This window comes from Triturus cristatus, chromosome 6, assembly GCF_964204655.1.
Source record: "Triturus cristatus chromosome 6, aTriCri1.1, whole genome shotgun sequence".
In the NCBI taxonomy this organism is placed as follows: domain Eukaryota; kingdom Metazoa; phylum Chordata; class Amphibia; order Caudata; family Salamandridae; genus Triturus; species Triturus cristatus.
This window is the reverse complement of record NC_140589.1, coordinates 99,321,786-99,334,040: the sequence shown is the minus strand read 5'-3', so window position 1 is coordinate 99,334,040 and position 12,255 is coordinate 99,321,786. Positions and strand designations below refer to the sequence as shown.

At 43.3% G+C, this 12,255-nt stretch overlaps 10 non-coding genes across 10 annotated transcripts; all 10 read left to right on the top strand.

Annotated features, from left to right (window-relative positions):
- Positions 1-348: 348 nt before the first annotated feature.
- TRNAL-UAG (transfer RNA leucine (anticodon UAG)) lies at positions 349-431 on the top strand. Its single transcript has one exon. It is a non-coding gene; the product is annotated as a tRNA-Leu (tRNA).
- Positions 432-1,063: 632 nt separating this feature from the next.
- TRNAL-CAG (transfer RNA leucine (anticodon CAG)) lies at positions 1,064-1,146 on the top strand. The gene has a single exon. It is a non-coding gene; the product is annotated as a tRNA-Leu (tRNA).
- Positions 1,147-1,332: 186 nt separating this feature from the next.
- TRNAL-AAG (transfer RNA leucine (anticodon AAG)) lies at positions 1,333-1,415 on the top strand. The gene has a single exon. It is a non-coding gene; the product is annotated as a tRNA-Leu (tRNA).
- Positions 1,416-3,423: 2,008 nt separating this feature from the next.
- TRNAL-AAG (transfer RNA leucine (anticodon AAG)) lies at positions 3,424-3,506 on the top strand. Its single transcript has one exon. It is a non-coding gene; the product is annotated as a tRNA-Leu (tRNA).
- A 998-nt stretch (positions 3,507-4,504) lies between these two features.
- On the top strand, positions 4,505-4,587 carry TRNAL-UAG (transfer RNA leucine (anticodon UAG)). The gene has a single exon. It is a non-coding gene; the product is annotated as a tRNA-Leu (tRNA).
- Positions 4,588-5,488: 901 nt separating this feature from the next.
- On the top strand, positions 5,489-5,571 carry TRNAL-AAG (transfer RNA leucine (anticodon AAG)). The gene has a single exon. It is a non-coding gene; the product is annotated as a tRNA-Leu (tRNA).
- A 1,024-nt stretch (positions 5,572-6,595) lies between these two features.
- On the top strand, positions 6,596-6,678 carry TRNAL-UAG (transfer RNA leucine (anticodon UAG)). The gene has a single exon. It is a non-coding gene; the product is annotated as a tRNA-Leu (tRNA).
- Positions 6,679-8,686: 2,008 nt separating this feature from the next.
- On the top strand, positions 8,687-8,769 carry TRNAL-UAG (transfer RNA leucine (anticodon UAG)). The gene has a single exon. It is a non-coding gene; the product is annotated as a tRNA-Leu (tRNA).
- A 632-nt stretch (positions 8,770-9,401) lies between these two features.
- TRNAL-CAG (transfer RNA leucine (anticodon CAG)) lies at positions 9,402-9,484 on the top strand. Its single transcript has one exon. It is a non-coding gene; the product is annotated as a tRNA-Leu (tRNA).
- Positions 9,485-11,761: 2,277 nt separating this feature from the next.
- TRNAL-AAG (transfer RNA leucine (anticodon AAG)) lies at positions 11,762-11,844 on the top strand. The gene has a single exon. It is a non-coding gene; the product is annotated as a tRNA-Leu (tRNA).
- The last annotated feature ends 411 nt before the right edge of the window (positions 11,845-12,255 follow it).

Sequence of the window (12,255 nt, the reverse complement as noted above, 5' to 3'; positions counted from 1 at the left end):
CCTGCATGAATCTGCAAGGCACATTGGCAGCATAAATTTGCATAAACTGCCCCACCTATTGCCTTCCTACTTCCTGTGCTGTAGTTGTTTGTGTAGAGAGAGAGGTCGCAGGCAAGGAAATGTTGTGAGTCGGATACAGGACCCTAAATAGCTGGTGAGAGGTATGTGGTGTTCTAAAAGCATGAAAACTGTATACCTGTGAAATAAAGTGCCTTCGTATGTGTTCTTCTGTGTTTATTGTCCTGTGCATAAAGTTGCACCTTGTGTTTGAAGGTTTAAATTATTTCAGGCTTGCATGGAGGTAGACGTTTCTGAGTAACTTTTATTCATTTCTTAAAACCCTATACTGTCAGGATGGCCGAGAGGTCTAAGGCGCTGTGTTTAGGCCACCGTCTCCTTTGGAGGCGTGGGTTCGAATCCCACTTCTGACATGCCTTTTGGAGATTTAATCTCCTTTATCAGGTTAACATCTGATGGAAGTTGCATCTGTTGGTCTTCACTTCGCACGTTATTCCGTTCTCCTCTTGTCAAGAGAGATGGGGTTTCTCATATATTTAGGTTCTATAACGTCTTGCTGACAAAGCGCAATCCTTACCAAATGAGCATAGGACCCATGTAAGAGGTCATCTGGAATAGTCATGCTCTTGTATGCCCTGGCCAGACGGGCCCTGCAAATTTGGAAGAATGCCATGCATCTGGTAGACAACTGGACTCCAGCACACTTACAGCAATTTCCTTAGGGCTTTGATCAGGGGCTGCTTAAATTTAGATACTCCACCCTATGTTGTGACTTTGAGATCCCTTGTTGAAATTGCTTTAGCCAGCCAAGAGGTGGCTATTGTCTCAATTTCAAAGCAGCTTTGAGCCGTTCAAGTGGCTGGTGAATAGCACTTTCTCTTTGTTCGCCTCAAAGTTCTAAAGAGTTCTCCATAGGTCCTGCTCTGTACAGATTGTTCAAAGATCTGTTGGAAGTGCATATAATAGGATAAATAAATTGAGGGCATTCCTTTTCAGTACCTCACCTGCATGGCTGTCTGGCCTCTGGAAGATGCTGGGAAAGCAAGTCAGGATGGCCGAGTGGTCTAAGGCGCTGCGTTCAGGTCGCAGTCTCCTCTGGAGGCGTGGGTTCAAATCCCACTTCTGACAGTCCTGTGTTTATTCTAATTTTTTTCTTGAGAAATATGATCATTTCCCTCGCAGTGGCTTATAGGATTGTCTTCTTGGAAGAGTGCAGTGAGTTTTTTTCTTGCTCTAGCCACTATTGGCCTAAGCTCTGAGCATTTTTTGGTTCCTAATATCTTTCTCACCCTTTAGATGAAAAAGCAGCATGGGGTCAGGATGGCCGAGTGGTCTAAGGCACTGCGTTAAGGCCGCAGTCTCTCCTGGAGGCGTGGGTTCGAATCCCACTTCTGACAAAACTTGAATTCCATTTTCTCTCTCAGTTCCTTTAGAATCTCAGCTAAAAATTGGCAATGTAAATAATATCTGAATAAGTACCAAACTTCAGTTTCAACTGCAAATGCATTTGCCCTATTCTATCTTTAACGTTAATGTAATATTCTTCTAGCACTCGTGGTGTTTTATATTTGTTTTGTGGGGTACTTTAAAAATCTTTTTTATGAAAGAAATGGGTTACATTAAGTCTTGTGATGTTTTAGGTTTCCAATAAGGAGGTTTTAAATTTTATGTCACGTCATTTTCAGATGCTTCATTCAAGAGATGTTTCCACTATAGAATGCAGAGCAAGGGCAAAAATACAAGTGATAGAGCGAGTGAGTGAGAAGGAGTGTTGTGGAAGGAGAGAATGAAACAAAGACAGAGTGAGTGAATGGCAGACAGGCATAGAAGAGGAGTCTAGTAGTGAAGGAGACCTGCTTTTCCCTGCTCTTGACCTCCCACCCATCCCCAAACAACCACAAACATACCTTCTGTGCAAAGTTGGTATGCAGAATTTCACGCCTCAGCAAGTGAGGGTGAGTCCCAGGCCAGGGGCTAAAGAGCAAAAGAGTGCCTGTGCTCAGACTTTCCCTGCTAGGGATAGTTTATCTGGAACAAGGCCTACTCTCTTGTATCCAGCAAGGATCTAGAAATCCTGCATGAATCTGCAAGGCACATTGGCAGCATAAATTTGCATAAACTGCCCCACCTATTGCCTTCCTACTTCCTGTGCTGTAGTTGTTTGTGTAGAGAGAGAGGTCGCAGGCAAGGAAATGTTGTGAGTCGGATACAGGACCCTAAATAGCTGGTGAGAGGTATGTGGTGTTCTAAAAGCATGAAAACTGTATACCTGTGAAATAAAGTGCCTTCGTATGTGTTCTTCTGTGTTTATTGTCCTGTGCATAAAGTTGCACCTTGTGTTTGAAGGTTTAAATTATTTCAGGCTTGCATGGAGGTAGACGTTTCTGAGTAACTTTTATTCATTTCTTAAAAGCCTATACTGTCAGGATGGCCGAGAGTTCTAAGGCGCTGTGTTTAGGCCACAGTCTCCTTTGGAGGCGTGGGTTCGAATCCCACTTCTGACATGCCTTTTGGAGATTTAATCTCCTTTATCAGGTTAACATCTGATGGAAGTTGCATCTGTTGGTCTTCACTTGGCACGTTATTCCGTTCTCCTCTTGTCAAGAGAGATGGGGTTTCTCATATATTTAGGTTCTATAACGTCTTGCTGACAAAGCGCAATCCTTACCAAATGAGCATAGGACCCATGTAAGAGGTCATCTGGAATAGTCATGCTCTTGTATGCCCTGGCCAGACGGGCCCTGCAAATTTGGAAGAATGCCATGCATCTGGTAGACAACTGGACTCCAGCACACTTACAGCAATTTCCTTAGGGCTTTGATCAGGGGCTGCTTAAATTTAGATACTCCACCCTATGTTGTGACTTTGAGATCCCTTGTTGAAATTGCTTTAGCCAGCCAAGAGGTGGCTATTGTCTCAATTTCAAAGCAGCTTTGAGCCGTTCAAGTGGCTGGTGAATAGCACTTTCTCTTTGTTCGCCTCAAAGTTCTAAAGAGTTCTCCATAGGTCCTGCTCTGTACAGATTGTTCAAAGATCTGTTGGAAGTGCATATAATAGGATAAATAAATTGAGGGCATTCCTTTTCAGTACCTCACCTGCATGGCTGTCTGGCCTCTGGAAGATACTGGGAAAGCAAGTCAGGATGGCCGAGTGGTCTAAGGCGCTGCGTTCAGGTCGCAGTCTCCTCTGGAGGCGTTGGTTCAAATCCCACTTCTGACAGTCCTGTGTTTACTCTAATTTTTTTCTTGAGAAATATGATCATTTCCCTCGCAGTGGCTTATAGGATTGTCTTCTTGGAAGAGTGCAGTGAGTTTTTTTCTTGCTCTAGCCACTATTGCCCTCAGCTCTGTGGATTTTTTGGTTCCTAATATCTTTCTCACCCTTTAGATGCAAAAGCAGCATGGGGTCAGGATGGCCGAGTGGTCTAAGGCGCTGCGTTAAGGCCGCAGTCTCTCCTGGAGGCGTGGGTTCGAATCCCACTTCTGACAAAACTTGAATTCCATTTTCTCTCTCAGTTCCTTTAGAATCTCAGCTAAAAATTGGCAATGTAAATAATATCTGAATAAGTACCAAACTTCAGTTTCAAATGCATTTGCCCTATTCTATCTTTAACGTTAATGTAATATTCTTCTAGCACTCGTGGTGTTTTATATTTGTTTTGTGGGGTACTTTAAAAATCTTTTTTATGAAAGAAATGGGTTACATTAAGTCTTGTGATGTTTTAGGTTTCCAATAAGGAGGTTTTAAATTTTATGTCACGTCATTTTCAGATGCTTCATTCAAGAGATGTTTCCACTATAGAATGCAGAGCAAGGGCAAAAATACAAGTGATAGAGCGAGTGAGTGAGAAGGAGTGTTGTGGAAGGAGAGAATGAAACAAAGACAGAGTGAGTGAACGGCAGGGAGGCATAGAAGAGTAGTCTAGTAGTGAAGGAGACCTGCTTTTCCCTGCTCTTGACCTCCCGCCCATCCCCAAACAACCACAAACATACCTTCTGTGCAAAGTTGGAATGCAGAATTTCACGCCTCAGCAAGTGAGGGTGAGTCCCAGGCCAGGGGCTAAAGAGCAAAAGAGTGCCTGTGCTCAGACTTTCCCTGCTAGGGATAGTTTATCTGGAACAAGGCCTACTCTCTTGTATCCAGCAAGGATCTGCAAGGTACATTGGCAGCATACATTTGCATAAACTGCCCCACCTATTGATTCCTACTTCCTGTGCTGTAGTTGTTTGTGTAGAGAGAGAGGTCGCAGGCAAGGAAATGTTGTGAGTCGGATACAGGACCCTAAATAGCTGGTGAGAGGTATGTGGTGTTCTAAAAGCATGAAAACTGTATACCTGTGAAATAAAGTGCTTTCGTATGTGTTCTTCTGTGTTTATTGTCCTGTGCATAAAGTTGCACCTTGTGTTTGAAGGTTTAAATTATTTCAGGCTTGCATGGAGGTAGACGTTTCTGAGTAACTTTTATTCATTTCTTAAAAGCCTATACTGTCAGGATGGCCGAGAGGTTTATGGCGCTGTGTTTAGGCCACAGTCTCCTTTGGAGGCGTGGGTTCGAATCCCACTTCTGACATGCCTTTTGGAGATTTAATCTCCTTTATCAGGTTAACATCTGATGGAAGTTGCATCTGTTGGTCTTCACCTGGCACGTTATTCCGTTCTCCTCTTGTCAAGAGAGATGGGGTTTCTCATATATTTAGGTTCTATAACGTCTTGCTGACAAAGCGCAATCCTTACCAAATGAGCATAGGACCCATGTAAGAGGTCATCTGGAAGAGTCATGCTCTTGTATGCCCTGCCCACACGGGCCCAGCAAATTTGGAAGAATGCCTTGCATCTGGTAGACAACTGGACTCCAGCACACTTACAGCAATTTCCTCAGGGCTTTGATCAGGGGCTGCTTAAATTTGCATACTCCACCCTATGTTGTGACTTTGAGATCCCTTGTTGAAATTGCTTTAGCCAGCCAAGAGGTGGCTATTGTCTCAATTTCAAAGCAGCTTTGAGCCGTTCAAGTGGCTGGTGAATAGCACTTTCTCTTTGTTCGCCTCAAAGTTCTAAAGAGTTCTCCATAGGTCCTGCTCTGTACAGATTGTTCAAAGATCTGTTGGAAGTGCATATAATAGGATAAATAAATTGAGGGCATTCCTTTTCAGTACCTCACCTGCATGGCTGTCTGGCCTCTGGAAGATGCTGGGAAAGCAAGTCAGGATGGCCGAGTGGTCTAAGGCGCTGCCTTCAGGTTGCAGTCTCCTCTGGAGGCGGGGGTTCAAATCCCACTTCTGACAGTCCTGTGTTTACTCTAATTTTTTTCTTGAGAAATATGATCATTTCCCTCGCAGTGGCTTATAGGATTGTCTTCTTGGAAGAGTGCAGTGAGTTTTTTTCTTGCTCTAGCCACTATTGGCCTAAGCTCTGTGCATTTTTTGGTTCCTAATATCTTTCTCACCCTTTAGATGAAAAAGCAGCATGGGGTCAGGATGGCCGAGTGGTCTAAGGCGCTGCGTTAAGGCCGCAGTCTCTCCTGGAGGCGTGGGTTCGAATCCCACTTCTGACAAAACTTGAATTCCATTTTCTCTCTCAGTTCCTTTAGAATCTCAGCTAAAAATTGGCAATGTAAATAATATCTGAATAAGTACCAAACTTCAGTTTCAACTGCAAATGCATTTGCCCTATTCTATCTTTAACGTTAATGTAATATTCTTCTAGCACTCGTGGTGTTTTATATTTCTTTTGTGGGGTACTTTAAAAATCTTTTTTATGAAAGAAATGGGTTACATTAAGTCTTGTGAAGTTTTAGGTTTCCAATAAGGAGGTTTTAAATTTTATGTCACGTCATTTTCAGATGCTTCATTCAAGAGATGTTTCCACTATAGAATGCAGAGCAAGGGCAAAAATACAAGTGATAGAGCGAGTGAGTGAGAAGGAGTGTTGTGGAAGGAGAGAATGAAACAAAGACAGAGTGAGTGAATGGCAGGGAGGCATAGAAGAGGAGTCTAGTAGTGAAGAAGACCTGCTTTTCCCTGCTCTTGACCTCCTACCCATCCCCAAACAACCACAAACATACCTTCTGTGCAAAGTTGGTATGCAGAATGTCACGCCTCAGCAAGTGAGGGTGAGTCCCAGGCCAGGGGCTAAAGAGCAAAAGAGTGCCTGTGCTCAGACTTTCCCTGCTAGGGATAGTTTATCTGGAACAAGGTCTACTCTCTTGTATCCAGCAAGGATCTAGAAATCCTGCATGAATCTGCAAGGCACATTGGCAGCATAAATTTGCATAAACTGGCCCACCTATTGCCTTCCTACTTCCTGTGCTGTAGTTGTTTGTGTAGAGAGAGAGGTCGCAGGCAAGGAAATTTTGTGAGTCGGATACAGGACCCTAAATAGCTGGTGAGAGGTATGTGGTGTTCTAAAAGCATGAAAACTGTATACCTGTGAAATAAAGTGCTTTCGTATGTGTTCTTCTGTGTTTATTGTCCTGTGCATAAAGTTGCACCTTGTGTTTGAAGGTTTAAATTATTTCAGGCTTGCATGGAGGTAGACGTTTCTGAGTAACTTTTATTCATTTCTTAAAAGCCTAAACTGTCAGGATGGCCGAGAGGTCTAAGGTGCTGTGTTTAGGCCACAGTCTCCTTTGGAGGCGTGGGTTCGAATCCCACTTCTGACATGCCTTTTGGAGATTTAATCTCCTTTATCAGGTTAACATCTGATGGAAGTTGCATCTGTTGGTCTTCACCTGGCACGTTATTCCGTTCTCCTCTTGTCAAGAGAGATGGGGTTTCTCATATATTTAGGTTCTATAACGTCTTGCTGATAAAGCGCAATCCTTACCAAATGAGCATAGGACCCATGTAAGAGGTCATCTGGAAGAGTCATGCTCTTGTATGCCCTGGCCAGACGGGCCCTGCAAATTTGGAAGAATGCCATTCATCTGGTAGACAACTGGACTCCAGCACACTTACAGCAATTTCCTCAGGGCTTTGATCAGGGGCTGCTTAAATTTGCATACTCCACCCTATGTTGTGACTTTGAGATCCCTTGTTGAAATTGCTTTAGCCAGCCAAGAGGTGGCTATTGTCTCAATTTCAAAGCAGCTTTGAGCCGTTCAAGTGGCTGGTGAATAGCACTTTCTCTTTGTTCGCGTCAAAGTTCTAAAGAGTTCTCCATAGGTCCTGCTCTGTACAGATTGTTCAAAGATCTGTTGGAAGTGCATATAATAGGATAAATAAATTGAGGGCATTCCTTTTCACTACCTCACCTGCATGGCTGTCTGGCCTCTGGAAGATGTTGGGAAAGGAAGTCAGGATGGCCGGGTGGTCTAAGGCGCTGCGTTCAGGTCGCAGTCTCCTCTGGAGGCGTGGGTTCAAATCCCACTTCTGATAGTCCTGTGTTTACTCTACTTTTTTTCTTGAGAAATATGATCATTTCCCTCGCAGTGCCTTATAGGATTGTCTTCTTGGAAGAGTGCAGTGAGTTTTTTTCTTGCTCTAGCCACTATTGGCCTAAGCTATGTGCATTTTTTGGTTCCTCATATCTTTCTCACCCTTTAGATGAAAAAGCAGCATGGGGTCAGGATGGCCGAGTGGTCTAAGGCGCTGAGTTAAGGCCGCAGTCTCTCCTGGAGGCGTGGGTTAGAATCCCACTTCTGACAAAACTTGAATTCCATTTTCTCTCTCAGTTCCTTTAGAATCTCAGCTAAAAATTGGCAATGTAAATAATATCTGAATAAGTACCAAACTTCAGTTTCAACTGCAAATGCATTTGCCCTATTCTATCTTTAACGTTAATGTTATATTCTTCTAGCACTCGTGGTGTTTTATATTTGTTTTGTGGGGTACTTTAAAAATCTTTTTTATGAAAGAAATGGGTTACATTAAGTCTTGTGATGTTTTAGGTTTCCAATAAGGAGGTTTTAAATTTTATGTCACGTCATTTTCAGATGCTTCATTCAAGAGATGTTTCCACTATAGAATGCAGAGCAAGGGCAAAAATACAAGTGATAGAGCGAGTGAGTGAGAAGGAGTGTTGTGGAAGGAGAGAATGAAACAAAGACAGAGTGAGTGAATGGCAGGGAGGCATAGAAGAGGAGTCTAGTAGTGAAGGAGACCTGCTTTTCCCTGCTCTTGACCTCCCACCCATCCCCAAACAACCACAAACATACCTTCTGTGCAAAGTTGGTATGCAGAATTTCACGCCTCAGCAAGTGAGGGTGAGTCCCAGGCCAGGGGCTAAAGAGCAAAAGAGTGCCTGTGCTCAGACTTTCCCTGCTAGGGATAGTTTATCTGGAACAAGGCCTACTCTCTTGTATCCAGCAAGGATCTAGAAATCCTGCATGAATCTGCAAGGCACATTGGCAGCATAAATTTGCATAAACTGCCCCACCTATTGCCTTCCTACTTCCTGTGCTGTAGTTGTTTGTGTAGAGAGAGAGGTCGCAGGCAAGGAAATGTTGTGAGTCGGATACAGGACCCTAAATAGCTGGTGAGAGGTATGTGGTGTTCTAAAAGCATGAAAACTGTATACCTGTGAAATAAAGTGCCTTCGTATGTGTTCTTCTGTGTTTATTGTCCTGTGCATAAAGTTGCACCTTGTGTTTGAAGGTTTAAATTATTTCAGGCTTGCATGGAGGTAGACGTTTCTGAGTAACTTTTATTCATTTCTTAAAACCCTATACTGTCAGGATGGCCGAGAGGTCTAAGGCGCTGTGTTTAGGCCACCGTCTCCTTTGGAGGCGTGGGTTCGAATCCCACTTCTGACATGCCTTTTGGAGATTTAATCTCCTTTATCAGGTTAACATCTGATGGAAGTTGCATCTGTTGGTCTTCACTTCGCACGTTATTCCGTTCTCCTCTTGTCAACAGAGATGGGGTTTCTCATATATTTAGGTTCTATAACGTCTTGCTGACAAAGCGCAATCCTTACCAAATGAGCATAGGACCCATGTAAGAGGTCATCTGGAATAGTCATGCTCTTGTATGCCCTGGCCAGACGGGCCCTGCAAATTTGGAAGAATGCCATGCATCTGGTAGACAACTGGACTCCAGCACACTTACAGCAATTTCCTTAGGGCTTTGATCAGGGGCTGCTTAAATTTAGATACTCCACCCTATGTTGTGACTTTGAGATCCCTTGTTGAAATTGCTTTAGCCAGCCAAGAGGTGGCTATTGTCTCAATTTCAAAGCAGCTTTGAGCCGTTCAAGTGGCTGGTGAATAGCACTTTCTCTTTGTTCGCCTCAAAGTTCTAAAGAGTTCTCCATAGGTCCTGCTCTGTACAGATTGTTCAAAGATCTGTTGGAAGTGCATATAATAGGATAAATAAATTGAGGGCATTCCTTTTCAGTACCTCACCTGCATGGCTGTCTGGCCTCTGGAAGATGCTGGGAAAGCAAGTCAGGATGGCCGAGTGGTCTAAGGCGCTGCGTTCAGGTCGCAGTCTCCTCTGGAGGCGTGGGTTCAAATCCCACTTCTGACAGTCCTGTGTTTATTCTAATTTTTTTCTTGAGAAATATGATCATTTCCCTCGCAGTGGCTTATAGGATTGTCTTCTTGGAAGAGTGCAGTGAGTTTTTTTCTTGCTCTAGCCACTATTGGCCTAAGCTCTGAGCATTTTTTGGTTCCTAATATCTTTCTCACCCTTTAGATGAAAAAGCAGCATGGGGTCAGGATGGACGAGTGGTCTAAGGCACTGCGTTAAGGCCGCAGTCTCTCCTGGAGGCGTGGGTTCGAATCCCACTTCTGACAAAACTTGAATTCCATTTTCTCTCTCAGTTCCTTTAGAATCTCAGCTAAAAATTGGCAATGTAAATAATATCTGAATAAGTACCAAACTTCAGTTTCAACTGCAAATGCATTTGCCCTATTCTATCTTTAACGTTAATGTAATATTCTTCTAGCACTCGTGGTGTTTTATATTTGTTTTGTGGGGTACTTTAAAAATCTTTTTTATGAAAGAAATGGGTTACATTAAGTCTTGTGATGTTTTAGGTTTCCAATAAGGAGGTTTTAAATTTTATGTCACGTCATTTTCAGATGCTTCATTCAAGAGATGTTTCCACTATAGAATGCAGAGCAAGGGCAAAAATACAAGTGATAGAGCGAGTGAGTGAGAAGGAGTGTTGTGGAAGGAGAGAATGAAACAAAGACAGAGTGAGTGAATGGCAGACAGGCATAGAAGAGGAGTCTAGTAGTGAAGGAGACCTGCTTTTCCCTGCTCTTGACCTCCCACCCATCCCCAAACAACCACAAACATACCTTCTGTGCAAAGTTGGTATGCAGAATTTCACGCCTCAGCAAGTGAGGGTGAGTCCCAGGCCAGGGGCTAAAGAGCAAAAGAGTGCCTGTGCTCAGACTTTCCCTGCTAGGGATAGTTTATCTGGAACAAGGCCTACTCTCTTGTATCCAGCAAGGATCTAGAAATCCTGCATGAATCTGCAAGGCACATTGGCAGCATAAATTTGCATAAACTGCCCCACCTATTGCCTTCCTACTTCCTGTGCTGTAGTTGTTTGTGTAGAGAGAGAGGTCGCAGGCAAGGAAATGTTGTGAGTCGGATACAGGACCCTAAATAGCTGGTGAGAGGTATGTGGTGTTCTAAAAGCATGAAAACTGTATACCTGTGAAATAAAGTGCTTTCGTATGTGTTCTTCTGTGTTTATTGTCCTGTGCATAAAGTTGCACCTTGTGTTTGAAGGTTTAAATTTTTTCAGGCATGCATTGAGGTAGACGTTTCTGAGTAACTTTTATTCATTTCTTAAAAGCATATACTGTCAGGATGGCCGAGAGGTCTAAGGCGCTGTGTTTAGGCCACAGTCTCCTTTGGAGGCGTGGGTTCGAATTCCACTTCTGACATGCCTTTTGGAGATTTAATCTCCTTTATCAGGTTAACATCTGATGGAAGTTGCATCTGTTGGTCTTCACTTGGCACGTTATTCCGTTCTCCTCTTGTCAAGAGAGATGGGGTTTCTCATATATTTAGGTTCTATAACGTCTTGCTGACAAAGCGCAATCCTTACCAAATGAGCATAGGACCCATGTAAGAGGTCATCTGGAAGAGTCATGCTCTTGTATGCCCTGGCCAGACGGGCCCAGCAAATTTGGAAGAATGCCATTCATCTGGTAGACAACTGGACTCCAGCACACTTACAGCAATTTCCTCAGGGCTTTGATCAGGGGCTGCTTAAATTTGCATACTCCACCCTATGTTTTGACTTTGAGATCCCTTGTTGAAATTGCTTTAGCCAGCCAAGAGGTGGCTATTGTCTCAATTTCAGAGCAGCTTTGAGCCGTTCAAGTGGCTGGTGAATAGCACTTTCTCTTTGTTCGCCTCAAAGTTCTAAAGAGTTCTCCATAGGTCCTGCTCTGTACAGATTGTTCAAAGATCTGTTGGAAGTGCATATAATAGGATAAATAAATTGAGGGCATTCCTTTTCAGTACCTCACCTGCATGGCTGTCTGGCCTCTGGAATATGCTGGGAAAGCAAGTCAGGATGGCCGAGTGGTCTAAGGCGCTGCCTTCAGGTCGCAGTCTCCACTGGAGGCGGGGGTTCAAATCCCACTTCTGACAGTCCTGTGTTTACTCTAATTTTTTTCTTGAGAAATATGATCATTTCCCTCGCAGTGGCTTATAGGATTGTCTTCTTGGAAGAGTGCAGTGAGTTTTTTTCTTGCTCTAGCCACTATTGGCCTAAGCTCTGTGCATTTTTTGGTTCCCAATATCTTTCTCACCCTTTAGATGAAAAAGCAGCATGGGGTCAGGATGGCTGAGTGGTCTAAGGCACTGCGTTAAGGCCGCAGTCTCTCCTGGAGGCGTGGGTTCGAATCCCACTTCTGACAAAACTGGAATTCCATTTTCTCTCTCAGTTCCTTTAGAATCTCAGCTAAAAATTGGCAATGTAAATAATATCTGAATAAGTACCAAACTTCAGTTTCAACTGCAAATGCATTTGCCCTATTCTATCTTTAACGTTAATGTAATATTCTTCTAGCACTCGTGGTGTTTTATATTTCTTTTGTGGGGTACTTTAAAAATCTTTTTTATGAAAGAAATGGGTTACATTAAGTCTTGTGATGTTTTAGGTTTCTAATAAGGAGGTTTTAAATTTTATGTCACGTCATTTTCAGATGCTTCATTCAAGAGATGTTTCCACTATAGAATGCAGAGCAAGGGCAAAAATACAAGTGATAGAGCGAGTGAGTGAGAAGGAGTGTTGTGGAAGGAGAGAATGAAACAAAGACAGAGTGAGT